An 18806-nucleotide genomic window follows, 5' to 3' on the forward strand; every position below is an offset into this window, starting at 1 on the left:
ACGGGCCTGATGACACAGATTTCATTGCTGAGTGATATTGCTTTGTAAGTAAATACCACAACTTCTTTATCCATTTTTCACTTTCTGCGATGTTGAACTTGTACTGTAAACGAGGTTCTTGTAAACAGAGCCGTTCGAAAGTTTGGGGTGGTTGTGTCTTTTTGATTTTAATTTCCCTAAGCTATAGGACCATAAGTGGAAGTGCCCTAGGTTCTGTTGCTTTGTTTTTTAGATGTTTCAGGAAACACCATACACTTCTCCCGAGTGGTTGTTGGCAATTTACATCCCGCCCATCAGCATAACAAGGCTCCCAGTTCTCCATGGCCTGTCCTGCCTTTCTGGATTTTACACTTTTTTCAGATGGCCCTTTTGACCGGGGGGAAGTGAGACTTCATTGTAGTGCAGATTTCCTTTGCAAGCTTGCTTGGTTGGCCAAAAAGGGCGTATGCGTTTTTTCCTGAATATATTCAGGAAAAAACGCATACGCCCTTTTTGGCCAAGTGCATCATTGTGGACGTTCTGCCTCTTTTCCTATGCTTTCAATGCAATTCCAGTCTACCTCCTGAAATCGGTTTCCTGCAATTCTGCCCCTCTTTCAAGTCCTCTTGGCAGCCTTGCTTCAGTCTATTTTTGGACGATAGCTGTCATTTATAACTCTGCAGGTTTGTGAATTACAGTGCCCCTGAGCTCCTTTCTTCAACTCGCTTTCTTTTGAGCTGGCCGCAACACCGCAGGATGGCTTCAGGCCCTAATCTGGTTCCGGTACGGCACGCTGAGCCTTTGGTTATTTCCTCTTCCTGGTGGGAAATGAGAGTTAAATTTGCCCGTCCAGACACCTCCAGCTAGCCTCTCATTGGTTCTCGCTATTCCTGTTCATCTTCCGCAGAAATTGCAAACTGGGCCAAACAGGAGATTAAAGGCGCTGACTCTCCAAGTGGGGAGAGTGTTAGTAAAGCGTCTGGAATGTTGCACCCGAGTACCAGGGGAGGAAAACTGAGACATATTTGAACACGTCTCCCGTTCACATGGTTGATCATACTTGGGTTCCACATGCATGTTTTAGCTGAAGGAAGAATACCTTAAACCTGGAGAGTTGAGACCCGTGTAATGGGTACCATGCAATATGACTTCAAAGGGTCTTCATTTGCTCACCGAACTTCTCCAATCCTATCACTGCTGCGTTTATGCCCCTGTACACACGCTTGATTCTCTTTTGGAGACATAGCAATCCATAAGTTTTAAGATACTTACTAGTCAGGTACATTCTTAGGCGTTTAATATGGGGTGTTGAGTTCATTTCGTTGAGCAAGGAGTAGCTCTTGTCTATTCCATATTTGGCTTAAGGAACTTTATCTGTGCTCATTTCAATCTCTGGTTTTATGCAGCACCCCAACTCACCTTTACCCTTAAGCAAGCATAAGTTGGTTTTCTAAATTTGAGACACTGTTCCGTTTTGGAATTCAGTTCCTGTGTAGCCAAGTTTACATTCCGTGTATTAGTGATATCTTATGATGTTTCTTTTTCTGTGTGACTTATTTCAGTTAGAATCATCATACCTGAATCCACTCATTGTGATGCTAAGGGCCTGATGACACAGATTTCATTGCTGAGTGATATTGCTTTGTAAGTAAATACCACAACTTCTTTATCCATTTTTCACTTTCTGCGATGTTGAACTTGTACTGTAAACGAGGTTCTTGTAAACAGATCCGTTCCAAACTTTGGGGTGGCTGTGTCTTTTTGATTTTAATTTCCCTAAGCTATAAGACCATAAGTGGAAGTGCCCTAGGTTCTGTTGCTTTGTTTTTTAGATGTTTCAGGAAACACCATACACTTCTCCCGAGTGGTTGTTGGCAATTTACATCCCGCCCATCAGCATAACAAGGCTCCCAGTTCTCCATGGCCTGTCTTGTCTTTCTGGATTTTACACTTTTTTCAGATGGCCCTTTTGACCGGGGGGAAGTGAGACTTCATTGTAGTGCACATTTCCTTTGCAAGCTTGCTTGGTTGGCCAAAAAGGGCGTATGCGTTTTTTCCTGAATATATTCAGGAAAAAACGCATACGCCCTTTTTGGCCAAGTGCATCATTGTGGACGTTCTGCCTCTTTTCCTATGCTTTCAATGCAATTCCAGTCTACCTCCTGAAATCGGTTTCCTGCAATTCTGCCCCGCTTTCAAGTCCTCTTGGCAGCCTTACTTCAGTCTATTTTTGGACGATAGCTGTCATTTATAACTCTGCAGTTTTGTGAAATACAGTGCCCCTGAGCTCCTTTCTTCAACTCGCTTTCTTGTGACCTGGCCGCAACACCGCAGGATGGCTTCAGGCCCTAATCTGGTTCTGGCACGGCACGCTGAGCCTTTGGTTAATTCCTCTTCCTGGTGGGAAATGAGAGTTAAATTTGCCCGTCCAGACACCTCCAGCTAGCCTCTCATTGGTTCTCGCTATTCCTGTTCATCTTCCGCAGAAATTGCAAACTGGGCCAAACAGGAGGTTAAAGGGACTGACTCTCCAAGTCGGGAGAGTGTTAGTAAAGCGTCTGGAATGTTGCACCCGAGTACCAGGGGAGGAAAACTGAGACATATTTGAACACGTCTCCCGATCACATGGTTGATCATACTCTAGGTTCCACATGCATGTTTTAGCTGAAGGAAGAATACCTTAAACCTGGAGAGTTGAGACCCGTGTAATGGGTACCATGCAATATGACTTCAAAGGGTCTTCATTTGCTCACCGAACTTCTCCAATCCTATCACTGCTGCGTTTATGCCCCTGTACACACGCTTGATTCTCTTTTGGAGACATAGCAATCCATAAGTTTTAAGATACTTACTAGTCAGGTACATTCTTAGGCGTTTAATATGGGGTGTTGAGTTCATTTCGTTGAGCAAGGAGTAGCTCTTGTCTATTCCATATTTGACTTAAGGAACTTTATCTGTGCTCATTTCAATCTCTGGTTTTATGCAGCACCCCAACTCACCTTTACCCTTAAGCAAGCATAAGTTGGTTTTCTAAATTTGAGACCCTGTTCTGTTCTGTAATTCAGTTCCTGTGTAGCCAAGTTTACATTCCGTGTATTACTGATATCTTATGATGTTTCTTTTCTGTGTGACTTATTTCAGTTAGAATCATCATACCTGAATCCACTCATTGTGCTGCTACGGGCCTGATGACACAGATTTCATTGCTGAGTGATATTGCTTTGTAAGTAAATACCACAACTTCTTTATCCATTTTTCACTTTCTGCGATGTTGAACTTGTACTGTAAATGAGGTTCTTGTAAACAGAGCCGTTCGAAAGTTTGCGGTGGCTGTGTCTTTTTGATTTTAATTTCCCTAAGCTATAGGACCATAAGTGGCAGTGCCCTAGGCTCTGTTGCTTTGTTTTTTAGATGTTTCAGGAAACACCATACACTTCTCCCCAGTGGTTGTTGGCAATTTACATCCCGCCCATCAGCATAACAAGGCTCCCAGTTCTCCATGGCCTGTCCTGCCTTTCTGGATTTTACACTTTTTTGAGATGGCCCTTTTGACCGGGGGGAATTGAGACTTCATTGTAGTGCAGATTTCCTTTGCAAGCTTGCTTGGTTGGCCAAAAAGTGCGTATGCGTTTTTTCCTGAATATATTCAGGAAAAAACGCATACGCCCTTTTTGGCCAAGTGCATCATTGTGGACGTTCTGCCTCTTTTCCTATGCTTTCAATGCAATTGCAGTCTACCTCCTGAAATCGGTTTCCTGCAATTCTGCCCCGCTTTCAAGTCCTCTTGGCAGCCTTACTTCAGTCTATTTTTGGACGATAGCTGTCATTTATAACTCTGCAGGTTTGTGAATTACAGTGCCCCTGAGCTCCTTTCTTCAACTCGCTTTCTTGTGACCTGGCCGCAAAACCGCAGGATGGCTTCAGGCCCTAATCTGGTTCCGGCACGGCATGCTGAGCCTTTGGTTAATTCCTCTTCCTGGTGGGAAATGAGAGTTAAATTTGCCCGTCCAGACACCTCCAGCTAGTCTCTCATTGGTTCTCGCTATTCTTGTTCATCTTCCGCAGAAATTGCAAACTGGGCCAAACAGGAGGTTAAAGGGACTGACTCTCCAAGTCGGAAGAGTGTTAGTAAAGCGTCTGGAATTTTACACCCGAGTATCAGGGGAGGAAAACTGAGACATATTTGAACACGTCTCCCGTTCACATGGTTGATCATACTCTGGGTTCCACATGCATGTTTTAGCTGAAGGAAGAATACCTTAAACCTGGAGAGTTGAGACCCGTGTAATGGGTACCATGCAATATGACTTCAAACGGTCTTCATTTGCTCACCGAACCTCTCCAATCCTATCACTGCTGCGTTTATGCCCCTGTACACACGCTTGATTCTCTTTTGGAGACATAGCAATCCATAGGTTTTAAGATACTTACTAGTCAGGTACATTCTTAGGCGTTTAATATGGGGTGTTGAGTCCATTTCGTTGAGCAAGGAGTAGCTCTTGTCTATTCCATATTTGGCTTAAGGAACTTTATCTGTGCTCATTTCAATCTCTGGTTTTATGCAGCACCCCAACTCACCTTTCCCCTTAAGCAAGCATAAGTTGGTTTTCTAAATTTGAGAACCTGTTCTGTTTTGGAATGCAGTTCCTGTGTAGCCAAGTTTACATTCCGTGTATTACTGATAACTTATGATGTTTCTTTTCTGTGTGACTTATTTTAGTTAGAATCATCGTACCTGAATCCACTCATTATGCTGCTACGGGCCTGATGACATAGATTTCATTGCTGAGTGATACTGCATTGTACGTAAGTACCACAAGTTCTTTATCCATTTTTCACTTTCTGTGATATTGAACTTGTATGGTAAACGAGGTTCTTGTAAATGGAGGCGTCCCAAACTTTGGGGTGGCTGTGTCTTTTTGATTTTAATTTCCCTAAGCTATAGGACCATAAGTGGAAGTGCCCTAGGCTCTGTTGCTTTGTTTTTTAGATGTTTCAGGAAACACCATACACTTCTCCCGAGTGTCTGTTGGCAATTTACATCCCGCCCATCAGCATAACAAGGCTCCCAGTTCTCCATGGCCTGTCCTGCCTTTCTGGATTTTACACTTTTTTCAGATGGCCCTTTTGACCGGGGGGAAGTGAGACTTCATTGTAGTGCAGATTTCCTTTGCAAGCTTGCTTGGTTGGCCTAAAAGGGCGTATGCGTTTTTTCCTGAATATATTCAGGAAAAAACGCATACGCCCTTTTTGGCCAAGTGCATCATTGTGGACGTTCTGCCTCTTTTCCTATGCTTTCAATGCAATTCCAGTCTACCTCCTGAAATCGGTTTCCTGCAATTCTGCCCTGCTTTCAAGTCCTCTTGGCAGCCTTACTTCAGTCTATTTTTGGACGATAGCTGTCATTTATAACTCTGCAGGTTTGTGAATTACAGTGCCCCTGAGCTCCTTTCTTCAACTCACTTTCTTCTGACCTGGCCGCAACACCGCAGGATGGCTTCAGGCCCTAATCTGGTTCCGGCACGGCACGCTGAGCCTTTGGTTAATTCATCTTCTTGGTGGGAAATGAGAGTTAAATTTGCCCGTCCAGACACCTCCAGCTAGTCTCTCATTGGTTCTCGCTATTCCTGTTCATCTTCCGCAGAAATTGCAAACTGGGCCAAACAGGAGGTTAAAGGGACTGACTCTCCAAGTCGGAAGAGTGTTAGTAAAGCGTCTGGAATGTTGCACCCGAGTACCAGGGGAGGAAAACTGAGACATATTTGAACACGTCTCCCGTTCACATGGTTGATCATACTCTGGGTTCCACATGCATGTTTTAGCTGAAGGAAGAATACCTTAAACCTTGAGAGTTGAGACCCGTGGAATGGGTACCATGCAATATGACTTCAAAGGGTCTTCATTTGCTCACCGAACCTCTCCAATCCTATCACTGCTCCGTTTATGCCCCTGTACACACGCTTGATTCTCTTTTGGAGACATAGCAATCCATAGGTTTTACGATACTTACTAGTCAGGTACATTCTTAGGCGTTTAATATGCGGTGTTGAGTCCATTTCGTTGAGCAAGGAGTAGCTCTTGTCTATTCCATATTTGGCTTAAGGAACTTTATCTGTGCTCATTTCAATCTCTGGTTTTATGCAGCACCCCAACTCACCTTTCCCCTTAAGCAAGCATAAGTTGGTTTTCTAAATTTGAGACCCTGTTCTGTTCTGTAATTCAGTTCCTGTGTAGCCAAGTTTCCATTCCGTGTATTACTGATATCTTATGATGTTTCTTTTTCTGCGTGACTTATTACAGTTAGAATCATCATACCTGAATCCACTCATTGTGCTGCTAAGGGCCTGATGACACAGATTTCATTGCTGAGTGATATTGCTTTGTAAGTAAATACCACAACTTCTTTATCCATTTTTCACTTTCTGCGATGTTGAACTTGTACTGTAAACGAGGTTCTTGTAAATAGAGCCGTTCCAAACTTTGGGGTGGCTGTGTCTTTTTGATTTTAATTTCCCTAAGCTATAGGACCATAAGTGGAAGTGCCCTAGGTTCTGTTGCTTTGTTTTTTAGATGTTTCAGGAAACACCATACACTTCTCCCGAGTGGTTGTTTGCAATTTACATCCCGCCCATCAGCATAACAAGGCTCCCAGTTCTCCATGGCCTGTCCTGCCTTTCTGGATTTTACACTTTTTTCAGATGGCCCTTTTGACCGGGGGGAAGTGAGACTTCATTGTAGTGCAGATTTCCTTTGCAAGCTTGCTTGGTTGGCCAAAAAGGGCGTATGCGTTTTTTCCTGAATATATTCAGGAAAAAACGCATACGCCCTTTTTGGCCAAGTGCATCATTGTGGACGTTCTGCCTCTTTTCCTATGCTTTCAATGCAATTCCAGTCTACCTCCTGAAATCGGTTTCCTGCAATTCTGCCCCGCTTTCAAGTCCTCTTGGCAGCCTTACTTCAGTCTATTTTTGGACGATAGCTGTCATTTATAACTCTGCAGGTTTGTGAATTACAGTGCCCCTGAGCTCCTTTCTTCAACTCACTTTCTTGTGACCTGGCCGCAACACCGCAGGATGGCTTCAGGCCCTAATCTGGTTCCGGCACGGCACGCTGAGCCTTTGGTTAATTCCTCTTCCTGGTGGGAAATGAGAGTTAAATTTGCCCGTCCAGACACCTCCAGCTAGTCTCTCATTGGTTCTCGCTATTCCTGTTCATCTTCCGCAGAAATTGCAAACTGGGCCAAACAGGAGGTTAAAGGGACTGACTCTCCAAGTCGGAAGAGTGTTAGTAAAGCGTCTGGAATGTTGCACCCGAGTACCAGGGGAGGAAAACTGAGACATATTTGAACACGTCTCCCGTTCACATGGTTGATCATACTCTGGGTTCCACATGCATGTTTTAGCTGAAGGAAGAATACCTTAAACCTGGAGAGTTGAGACCCGTGGAATGGGTACCATGCAATATGACTTCAAAGGGTCTTCATTTGCTCACCGAACCTCTCCAATCCTATCACTGCTGCGTTTATGCCCCTGTACACACGCTTGATTCTCTTTTGGAGACATAGCAATCCATAGGTTTTAAGATACTTACTAGTCAGGTACATTCTTAGGCGTTTAATATGGGGTGTTGAGTCCATTTCGTTGAGGAAGGAGTAGCTCTTGTCTATTCCATATTTGGCTTAAGGAACTTTATCTGTGCTCATTTCAATCTCTGGTTTTATGCAGCACCCCAACTCACCTTTCCCCTTAAGCAAGCATAAGTTGGTTTTCTAAATTTGAGACCCTGTTCTGTTTTGGAATGCAGTTCCTTTGTAGCCAAGTTTACATTCCGTGTATTAGTGATATCTTATGATGTTTCTTTTTCTGTGTGACTTATTTCAGTTAGAATCATCGCACATGAATCCACTCATTATGCTGCTACGGGCCTGATGACATAGATTTCATTGCTGAGTGATACTGCATTGTACGTAAGTACCACAAGTTCTTTATCCATTTTTCACTTTCTGTGATATTGAACTTGTATGGTAAACGAGGTTCTTGTAAATGGAGGTGTCCCAAACTTTGGGGTGGCTGTGTCTTTTTGATTTTAATTTCCCTAAGCTATAGGACCATAAGTGGAAGTGCCCTAGGCTCTGTTGCTTTGTTTTTTAGATGTTTCAGGAAACACCATACACTTCTCCCGAGTGGTTGTTGGCAATTTACATCCCGCCCATCAGCATAACAAGGCTCCCAGTTCTCCATGGCCTGTCCTGCCTTTCTGGATTTTACACTTTTTTCAGATGGCCCTTTTGCCCGGGGGGAAGTGAGACTTCATTGTAGTGCAGATTTCCTTTGCAAGCTTGCTTGGTTGGCCAAAAAGGGCGTATGCGTTTTTTCCTGAATATATTCAGGAAAAAACGCATACGCCCTTTTTGGCCAAGTGCATCATTGTGGACGTTCTGCCTCTTTTCCTATGCTTTCAATGCAATTCCAGTCTACCTCCTGAAATCGCTTTCCTGCAATTCTGCCCTGCTTTCAAGTCCTCTTGGCAGCCTTACTTCAGTCTATTTTTGGACGATAGCTCTCATTTATAACTCTGCAGGTTTGTGAATTACAGTGCCCCTGAGCTCCTTTCTTCAACTCGCTTTCTTTTGAGCTGGCCGCAACACCACAGGATGGCTTCAGGCCCTAATCTGGTTCCGGCACGGCACGCTGAGCCTTTGGTTATTTCCTCTTCCTGGTGGGAAATGAGAGTTAAATTTGCCCGTCCAGACACCTCCAGCTAGCCTCTCATTGGTTCTCGCTATTCCTGTTCATCTTCCGCAGAAATTGCAAACTGGGCCAAACAGGAGGTTAAAGGCGCTGACTCTCCAAGTGGGGAGAGTGTTAGTAAAGCGTCTGGAATGTTGCACCCGAGTACCAGGGGAGGAAAACTGAGACATATTTGAACACATCTCCCGTTCACATGGTTGATCATACTTGGGTTCCACATGCATGTTTTAGCTGAAGGAAGAATACCTTAAACCTGGAGAGTTGAGACCCGTGGAATGGGTACCATGCAATATGACTTCAAAGGGTCTTCATTTGCTCACCGAACCTCTCCAATCCTATCACTGCTGCGTTTATGCCCCTGTACACACGCTTGATTCTCTTTTGGAGACATAGCAATCCATAGGTTTTACGATACTTACTAGTCAGGTACATTCTTAGGCGTGTAATATGCGGTGTTGAGTCCATTTCGTTGAGCAAGGAGTAGCTCTTGTCTATTCCATATTTGACTTAAGGAACTTTATCTGTGCTCATTTCAATCTCTGGTTTTATGCAGCACCCCAACTCACCTTTACCCTTAAGCAAGCATAAGTTGGTTTTCTAAATTTGAGACCCTGTTCTGTTCTGTAATTCAGTTCCTGTGTAGCCAAGTTTACATTCCGTGTATTACTGATATCTTATGATGTTTCTTTTTCTGTGTGACTTATTTCAGTTAGAATCAACATACCTGAATCCACTCATTGTGATGCTAAGGGCCTGATGACATAGATTTCATTGCTGAGTGATATTGCTTTGTAAGTAAATACCACAACTTCTTTATCCATTTTTCACTTTCTGCGATGTTGAACTTGTACTGTAAACGAGGTTCTTGTAAACAGAGGCGTCCCAAACTTTGGGGTGGCTGTGTCTTTTTGATTTTAATTTCCCTAAGCTATAGGACCATAAGTGGCAGTGCCCTAGGCTCTGTTGCTTTGTTTTTTAGATGTTTCAGGAAACACCATACACTTCTCCCGAGTGTCTGTTGGCAATTTACATCCCGCCCATCAGCATAACAAGGCTCCCAGTTCTCCATGGCCTGTCCTGCCTTTCTGGATTTTACACTTTTTTCAGATGGCCCTTTTGACCGGGGGGAAGTGAGACTTCATTGTAGTGCAGATTTCCTTTGCAAGCTTGCTTGGTTGGCCAAAAAGGGCGTATGCGTTTTTTCCTGAATATATTCAGGAAAAAACGCATACGCCCTTCCTGGCCAAGTGCATCATTGTGGACGTTCTGCCTCTTTTCCTATGCTTTCAATGCAATTCCAGTCTACCTCCTGAAATCGGTTTCCTGCAATTCTGCCCCGCTTTCAAGTCCTCTTGGCAGCCTTACTTCAGTCTATTTTTGGACGATAGCTGTCATTTATAACTCTGCAGGTTTGGGAATTACAGTGCCCCTGAGCTCCTTACTTCAACTCGCTTTCTTGTGACCTGGCCGCAACACCGCAGGATGGCTTCAGGCCCTAATCTGGTTCCGGCCCGGCACACTGAGCCTTTGGTTAATTCCTCTTCCTGGTGGGAAATGAGAGTTAAATTTGCCCGTCCAGACACCTCCAGCTAGCCTCTCATTGGTTCTCGCTATTCCTGTTCATCTTCCGCAGAAATTGCAAACTGGGCCAAACAGGAGGTTAAAGGGACTGACTCTCCAAGTGGGGAGAGTGTTAGTAAAGCGTCTGGAATGTTGCACCCGAGTACCAGGGGAGGAAAACTGAGACATATTTGAACACGTCTCCCGATCAAATGGTTGATCATACTCTAGGTTCCATATGCATGTTTTAGCTGAAGGAAGAATACCTTAAACCTGGGTAGTTGAAACCCGTGGAATGGGTACCATGCAATATGACTTCAAAGGGTTTTCATTTGCTCACCGAACCTCTCCAATCCTATCACTGCTGCGTTTATGCCCCTGTACACATGCTTGATTCTCTTTCGGAGACATAGCAATCCATAGGTTTTAAGATACTTACAAGTCAGGTACATTCTTAGGCGTTTAATATGCGGTGTTGAGTCCATTTCGTTGAGCAAGGAGTAGCTCTTGTCTATTCCATATTTGGCTTAAGGAACTTTATCTGTGCTCATTTCAATCTCTGGTTTTATGCAGCACCCCAATTCACCTTTACCCTTAAGCAAGCATAAGTTGTTTTTCTAAATTTGAGACCCTGTTCTGTTCTGTAATTCAGTTCCTGTGTAGCCAAGTTTCCATTCCGTGTATTACTGATATCTTATGATGTTTCTTTTTCTGTGTGACTTATTTCAGTTAGAATCATCATACCTGAATCCACTCATTGTGCTGCTAAGGGCCTGATGACATAGATTTCATTGCTGAGTGATATTGCTTTGTAAGTGAATACCACAACTTCTTTATCCATTTTTCACTTTCTGCGATGTTGAACTTGTACTGTAAACGAGGTTCTTGTAAACAGAGCCGTTCCAAACTTTGGGGTGGCTGTGTCTTTTTGATTTTAATTTCCCTAAGCTATAGGACCATAAGTGGAGGTGCCCTAGGCTCTGTTGCTTTGTTTTTTAGATGTTTCAGGAAACACCATACACTTCTCCCGAGTGGTTGTTGGCAATTTACATCCCGCCCATCAGCATAACAAGGCTCCCAGTTCTCCATGGCCTGTCCTGCCTTTCTGGATTTTACACTTTTTTCAGATGGCCCTTTTGACCGGGGGGAAGTGAGACTTCATTGTAGTGCAGATTTCCTTTGCAAGCTTGCTTGGTTGGCCAAAAAGGGCGTATGCGTTTTTTCCTGAATATATTCAGGAAAAAACGCATACGCCCTTTTTGGCCAAGTGCATCATTGTGGACGTTCTGCCTCTTTTCCTATGCTTGCAATGCAATTCCAGTCTACCTCCTGAAATCGGTTTCCTGCAATTCTGCCCCGCTTTCAAGTCCTCTTGGCAGCCTTACTTCAGTCTATTTTTGGACGATAGCTGTCATTTATAACTCTGCAGGTTTGTGAATTACAGTGCCCCTGAGCTCCTTTCTTCAACTCGCTTTCTTGTGACCTGGCCGCAACACCGCAGGATGGCTTCAGGCCCTAATCTGGTTCCGGCATGGCACGCTGAGCCTTTGGTTATTTCCTCTTCCTGGTGGGAAATGAGAGTTAAATTTGCCCGTCCAGACACCTCCAGCTAGCCTCTCATTGGTTCTCGCTATTCCTGTTCATCTTCCGCAGAAATTGCAAACTGGGCCAAACAGGAGGTTAAAGGCGCTGACTCTCCAAGTCGGGAGAGTGTTAGTAAAGCGTCTGGAATGTTGCACCCGAGTACCAGGGGAGGAAAACTGATACATATTTGAACACGTCTACCGATCAAATGGTTGATCATACTCTAGGTTCCATATGCATGTTTTAGCTGAAGGAAGAATACCTTAAACCTGGGTAGTTGAAACCCGTGGAATGGGTACCATGCAATATGACTTCAAAGGGTCTTCATTTGCTCACCGAACCTCTCCAATCCTATCACTGCTGCGTTTATGCCCCTGTACACATGCTTGATTCTCTTTCGGAGACATAGCAATCCATAGGTTTTAAGATACTTACAAGTCAGGTACATTCTTAGGCGTTTAATATGCGGTGTTGAGTCCATTTCGTTGAGCAAGGAGTAGCTCTTGTCTATTCCATATTTGGCTTAAGGAACTTTATCTGTGCTCATTTCAATCTCTGGTTTTATGCAGCACCCCAACTCACCTTTACCCTTAAGCAAGCATAAGTTGTTTTTCTAAATTTGAGACCCTGTTCTGTTCTGTAATTCAGTTCCTGTGTAGCCAAGTTTACATTCCGTGTATTACTGATATCTTATGATGTTTCTTTTTCTGTGTGACTTATTTCAGTTAGAATCATCATACCTGAATCCACTCATTGTGCTGCTAAGGGCCTGATGACATAGATTTCATTGCTGAGTGATATTGCTTTGTAAGTGAATACCACAACTTCTTTATCCATTTTTCACTTTCTGCGATGTTGAACTTGTACTGTAAACGAGGTTCTTGTAAACAGAGCCGTTCCAAACTTTGGGGTGGCTGTGTCTTTTTGATTTTAATTTCCCTAAGCTATAGGACCATAAGTGGAGGTGCCCTAGGCTCTGTTGCTTTGTTTTTTAGATGTTTCAGGAAACACCATGCACTTCTCCCAAGTGTCTGTTGGCAATTTACATCCCGCCCATCAGCATAACAAGGCTCCCAGTTCTCAATTGCCTGTTGCCTTTCTGGATTTTACACTTTTTTCAGATGGCCCTTTTGACCAGGGGGAAGTGAGACTTCATTGTAGTGCAGATTTCCTTTGCAAGCTTGCTTGGTTGGCCAAAAAGGGCGTATGCGTTTTTTCCTGAATATATTCAGGAAAAAACGCATACGCCCTTTTTGGCCAAGTGCATCATTGTGGACGTTCTGCCTCTTTTCCTATGCTTTCAATGCAATTCCAGTCTACCTCCTGAAATCGGTTTCCTGCAATTCTGCCCCGCTTTCAAGTCCTCTTGGCAGCCTTACTTCAGTCTATTTTTGGACGATAGCTGTCATTTATAACTCTGCAGGTTTGTGAATTACAGTGCCCCTGAGCTCCTTTCTTCAACTCGCTTTCTTGTGACCTGGCCGCAACACCGCAGGATGGCTTCAGGCCCTAATCTGGTTCCGGCACGGCACGCTGAGCCTTTGGTTATTTCCTCTTCCTGGTGGGAAATGAGAGTTAAATTTGCCCGTCCAGACACCTCCAGCTAGTCTCTCATTTGTTCTCGCTATTCCTGTTCATCTTCCGCAGAAATTGCAAACTGGGCCAAACAGGAGATTAAAGGCGCTGACTCTCCAAGTGGGGAGAGTGTTAGTAAAGCGTCTGGAATGTTGCACCCGAGTACCAGGGGAGGAAAACTGAGACATATTTGAACACGTCTCCCGATCACATGGTTGATCATACTCTAGGTTCCACATGCATGTTTTAGCTGAAGGAAGAATACCTTAAACCTGGGTAGTTGAAACCCGTGGAATGGGTACCATGCAATATGACTTCAAAGGGTCTTCATTTCTCACCGAACCTCTCCAATCCTATCACTGCTGCGTTTATGCCCCTGTACACATGCTTGATTCTCTTTTGGAGACATAGCAATCCATAGGTTTTACGATACTTACTAGTCAGGTACATTCTTAGGCGTTTAATATGCGGTGTTGAGTCCATTTCGTTGAGCAAGGAGTAGCTCTTGTCTATTCCATATTTGGCTTAAGGAACTTTATCTGTGCTCATTTCAATCTCTGGTTTTATGCAGCACCCCAACTCACCTTTACCCTTAAGCAAGCATAAGTTGGTTTTCTAAATTTGAGACCCTGTTCTGTTCTGTAATTCAGTTCCTGTGTAGCCAAGTTTCCATTCCGTGTATTACTGATATCTTATGATGTTTCTTTTTCTGTGTGACTTATTTCAGTTAGAATCATCATACCTGAATCCACTCATTGTGCTGCTAAGGGCCTGATGACACAGATTTCATTGCTGAGTGATATTGCTTTGTAAGTAAATACCACAACTTCTTTATCCATTTTTCACTTTCTGCGATGTTGAACTTGTACTGTAAACGAGGTTCTTGTAAACAGAGGCGTCCCAAACTTTGGGGTGGCTGTGTCTTTTTGATTTTAATTTCCCTAAGCTATAGGACCATAAGTGGAAGTGCCCTAGGTTCTGTTGCTTTGTTTTTTAGATGTTTCAGGAAACACCATACACTTCTCCCGAGTGGTTGTTGGCAATTTACATCCCGCCCATCAGCATAACAAGGCTCTCTGTTCTCCATGGCCTGTCCTGCCTTTCTGGATTTTACACTTTTTTCAGATGGCCCTTTTGACCGGGGAGAAGTGAGACTTCATTGTAGTGCAGATTTCCTTTGCAAGCTTGCTTGTTTGGCCAAAAAGGGCATATGCGTTTTTTCCTGAATATATTCAGGAAAAAACGCATACGCCCTTTTTGGCCAAGTGCATCATTGTGGACGTTCTGCCTCTTTTCCTATGCTTTCAATGCAATTCCAGTCTACCTCCTGAAATCGGTTTCCTGCAATTCTGCCCCGCTTTCAAGTCGTCTTGGCAGCCTTACTTCAGTCTATTTTTGGACGATAGCTGTCATTTATAACTCTGCAGGTTTGTGAATTACAGTGCCCCTGAGCTCCTTTCTTCAACTCGCTTTCTTGTGACCTGGCCGCAACACCGCAGGATGGCTTCAGGCCCTAATCTGATTCCGGCACAGCACGCTGAGCCTTTGGTTAATTCCTCTTCCTGGTGGGAAATGAGTGTTAAATTTGCCCGTCCAGACACCTCCAGCTAGTCTCTCATTGGTTCTCGCTATTCCTGTTCATCTTCCGCGGAAATTGCAAACTGGGCCAAACAGGAGGTTAAAGGCGCTGACTCTCCAAGTGGGGAGAGTGTTAGTAAAGCGTCTGGAATGTTGCACCCGAGTACCAGGGGAGGAAAACTGAGACATATTTGAACACGTCTCCCGTTCACATGGTTGATCATACTTGGGTTCCACATGCATGTTTTAGCTGAAGGAAGAATACCTTAAACCTGGAGAGTTAAGACCCGTGTAATGGGTACCATGCAATATGACTTCAAAGGGTCTTCATTTGCTCACCGAACCTCTCCAATCCTATCACTGCTGCGTTTATGCCCCTGTACACATGCTTGATTCTCTTTCGGAGACATAGCAATCCATAGGTTTTAAGATACTTACTAGTCAGGTACATTCTTAGGCGTTTAATATGCGGTGTTGAGTCCATTTCGTTGAGCAAGGAGTAGCTCTTGTCTATTACATATTTGACTTAAGGAACTTTATCTGTGCTCATTTCAATCTCTGGTTTTATGCAGCACCCCAACTCACCTTTACCCTTAAGCAAGCATAAGTTGGTTTTCTAAATTTGAGACCCTGTTCTGTTCTGTAATTCAGTTCCTGTGTAGCCAAGTTTACATTCCGTGTATTACTGATATCTTATGATGTTTCTTTTTCTGTGTGACTTATTTCAGTTAGAATCATCATACCTGAATCCACTCATTGTGATGCTAAGGGCCTGATGACATAGACTTCATTGCTGAGTGATATTGCTTTGTAAGTAAATACCACAACTTCTTTATCCATTTTTCACTTTCTGCGATGTTGAACTTGTACGGTAAACGAGGTTCTTGTAAACAGAGGCGTCCCAAACTTTGGGGTGGCTGTGTCTTTTTGATTTTAATTTCCCTAAGCTATAGGACCATAAGCGGCAGTGCCCTAGGCTCTGTTGCTTTGTTTTTTAGATGTTTCAGGAAACACCATACACTTCTCCCGAGTGGTTGTTGGCAATTTACATCCCGCCCATCAGCATAACAAGGCTCCCAGTTCTCCATGGCCTGTTCTGCCTTTCTGGATTTTACACTTTTTTCAGATGGCCCTTTTGACCGGGGGGAAGTGAGACTTCATTGTAGTGCAGATTTCCTTTGCAAGCTTGCTTGGTTGGCCAAAAAGGGCGTATGCGTTTTTTCCTGAATATATTCAGGAAAAAACGCATACGCCCTTTTTGGCCAAGTGCATCATTGTGGACGTTCTGCCTCTTTTCCTATGCTTTCAATGCAATTCCAGTCTACCTCCTGAAATCGGTTTCCTGCAATTCTGCCCCGCTTTCAAGTCCTCTTGGCAGCCTTACTTCAGTCTATTTTTGGACGATAGCTGTCATTTATAACTCTGCAGGTTTGTGAATTACAGTGCCCCTGAGCTCCTTTCTTCAACTCGCTTTCTTGTGACCTGGCCGCAACACCGCAGGATGGCTTCAGGCCCTAATCTGGTTCCGGCACAGCACGCTGAGCCTTTGGTAATTTCCTCTTCCTGGTGGGAAATGAGAGTTAAATTTGCCCGTCCAGACACCTCCAGCTAGTCTCTCATTGGTTCTCGCTATTCCTGTTCATCTTCCGCGGAAATTGCAAACTGGGCCAAACAGGAGGTTAAAGGCGCTGACTCTCCAAGTGGGGAGAGTGTTAGTAAAGCGTCTGGAATGTTGCACCCGAGTACCAGGGGAGGAAAACTGAGACATATTTGAACACGTCTCCCGTTCACATGGTTGATCATACTTGGGTTCCACATGCATGTTTTAGCTGAAGGAAGAATACCTTAAACCTGGAGAGTTAAGACCCGTGTAATGGGTACCATGCAATATGACTTCAAAGGGTCTTCATTTGCTCACCGAACCTCTCCAATCCTATCACTGCTGCGTTTATGCCCCTGTACACATGCTTGATTCTCTTTCGGAGACATAGCAATCCATAGGTTTTAAGATACTTACTAGTCAGGTACATTCTTAGGCGTTTAATATGCGGTGTTGAGTCCATTTCGTTGAGCAAGGAGTAGCTCTTGTCTATTCCATATTTGACTTAAGGAACTTTATCTGTGCTCATTTCAATCTCTGGTTTTATGCAGCACCCCAACTCACCTTTACCCTTAAGCAAGCATAAGTTGGTTTTCTAAATTTGAGACCCTGTTCTGTTCTGTAATTCAGTTCCTGTGTAGCCAAGTTTACATTCCGTGTATTACTGATATCTTATGATGTTTCTTTTTCTGTGTGACTTATTTCATTTAGAATCATCATACCTGAATCCACTCATTGTGATGCTAAGGGCCTGATGACATAGACTTCATTGCTGAGTGATATTGCTTTGTAAGTAAATACCACAACTTCTTTATCCATTTTTCACTTTCTGCGATGTTGAACTTGTACTGTAAACGAGGTTCTTGTAAACAGAGGCGTTCCAAACTTTGGGGTGGCTGTGTCTTTTTGATTTTAATTTCCCTAAGCTATAGGACCATAAGTGGCAGTGCCCTAGGCTCTGTTGCTTTGTTTTTTAGATGTTTCAGGAAACACCATACACTTCTCCGGAGTGTCTGTTGGCAATTTACATCCCGCCCATCAGCATAACAAGGCTCCCAGTTCTCCATGGCCTGTCCTGCCTTTCTGGATTTTACACTTTTTTCAGATGGCCCTTTTGACCGGGGGGAAGTGAGACTTCATTGTAGTGCAGATTTCCTTTGCAAGCTTGCTTGGTTGGCCAAAAAGGGCGTATGCGTTTTTTCCTGAATATATTCAGGAAAAACCGCATACGCCCTTTTTGGCCAAGTGCATCATTGTGGACGTTCTGCCTCTTTTCCTATGCTTTCAATTCAATTCCAGTCTACTTCCTGAAATCGGTTTCCTGCAATTCTGCCCCGCTTTCAAGTCCTCTTGGCAGCCTTACTTCAGTCTATTTTTGGACGATAGCTGTCATTTATAACTCTGCAGGTTTGTGAATTACAGTGCCCCTGAGCTCCTTTCTTCAACTCGCTTTCTTTTGAGCTGGCCGCAACACCGCAGGATGGCTTCAGGCCCTAATCTGGTTCCGGTACGGCACGCTGAGCCTTTGGTTATTTCCTCTTCCTGGTGGGAAATGAGAGTTAAATTTGCCCGTCCAGACACCTCCAGCTAGCCTCTCATTGGTTCTCGCTATTCCTGTTCATCTTCCGCAGAAATTGCAAACTGGGCCAAACAGGAGGTTAAAGGCGCTGACTCTCCAAGTGGGGAGAGTGTTAGTAAAGCGTCTGGAATGTTGCACCCGAGTACCAGGGGAGGAAAACTGAGACATATTTGAACACGTCTCCCGTTCACATGGTTGATCATACTTGGGTTCCACATGCATGTTTTAGCTGAAGGAAGAATACCTTAAACCTGGAGAGTTGAGACCTGTGGAATGGGTACCATGCAATATGACTTCAAAGGGTCTTCATTTGCTCACCGAACCTCTCCAATCCTATCACTGCTACGTTTATGCCCCTGTACACATGCTTGATTCTCTTTCGGAGACATAGCAATCCATAGGTTTTAAGATACTTACTAGTCAGGTACATTCTTAGGCGTTTAATATGCGGTGTTGAGTCCATTTCGTTGAGCAAGGAGTAGCTCTTGTCTATTCCATATTTGGCTTAAGGAACTTTATCTGTGCTCATTTCAATCTCTGGTTTTATGCAGCACCCCAACTCACCTTTACCCTTAAGCAAGCATAAGTTGGTTTTCTAAAT

The 18806-nt window shown here is 43.9% G+C and overlaps 1 long non-coding RNA gene across 1 annotated transcript in view; it reads left to right on the forward strand.

The window, feature by feature from the left end:
- LOC307181271 overlaps positions 1-18806 on the forward strand; it is a 636025-nt gene that overhangs the window by 549146 nt on the left and 68073 nt on the right. The window contains exon 3 of the long non-coding RNA XR_013826297.1: positions 17338-17415. This is a non-coding gene — a long non-coding RNA (uncharacterized lncRNA). The remainder of the gene's footprint in view (positions 1-17337; positions 17416-18806) is intronic.

Source organism: Stenella coeruleoalba, assembly GCF_951394435.1.
Source record: "Stenella coeruleoalba genome assembly, contig: scaffold_62, whole genome shotgun sequence".
Classification (NCBI taxonomy): domain Eukaryota; kingdom Metazoa; phylum Chordata; class Mammalia; order Artiodactyla; family Delphinidae; genus Stenella; species Stenella coeruleoalba.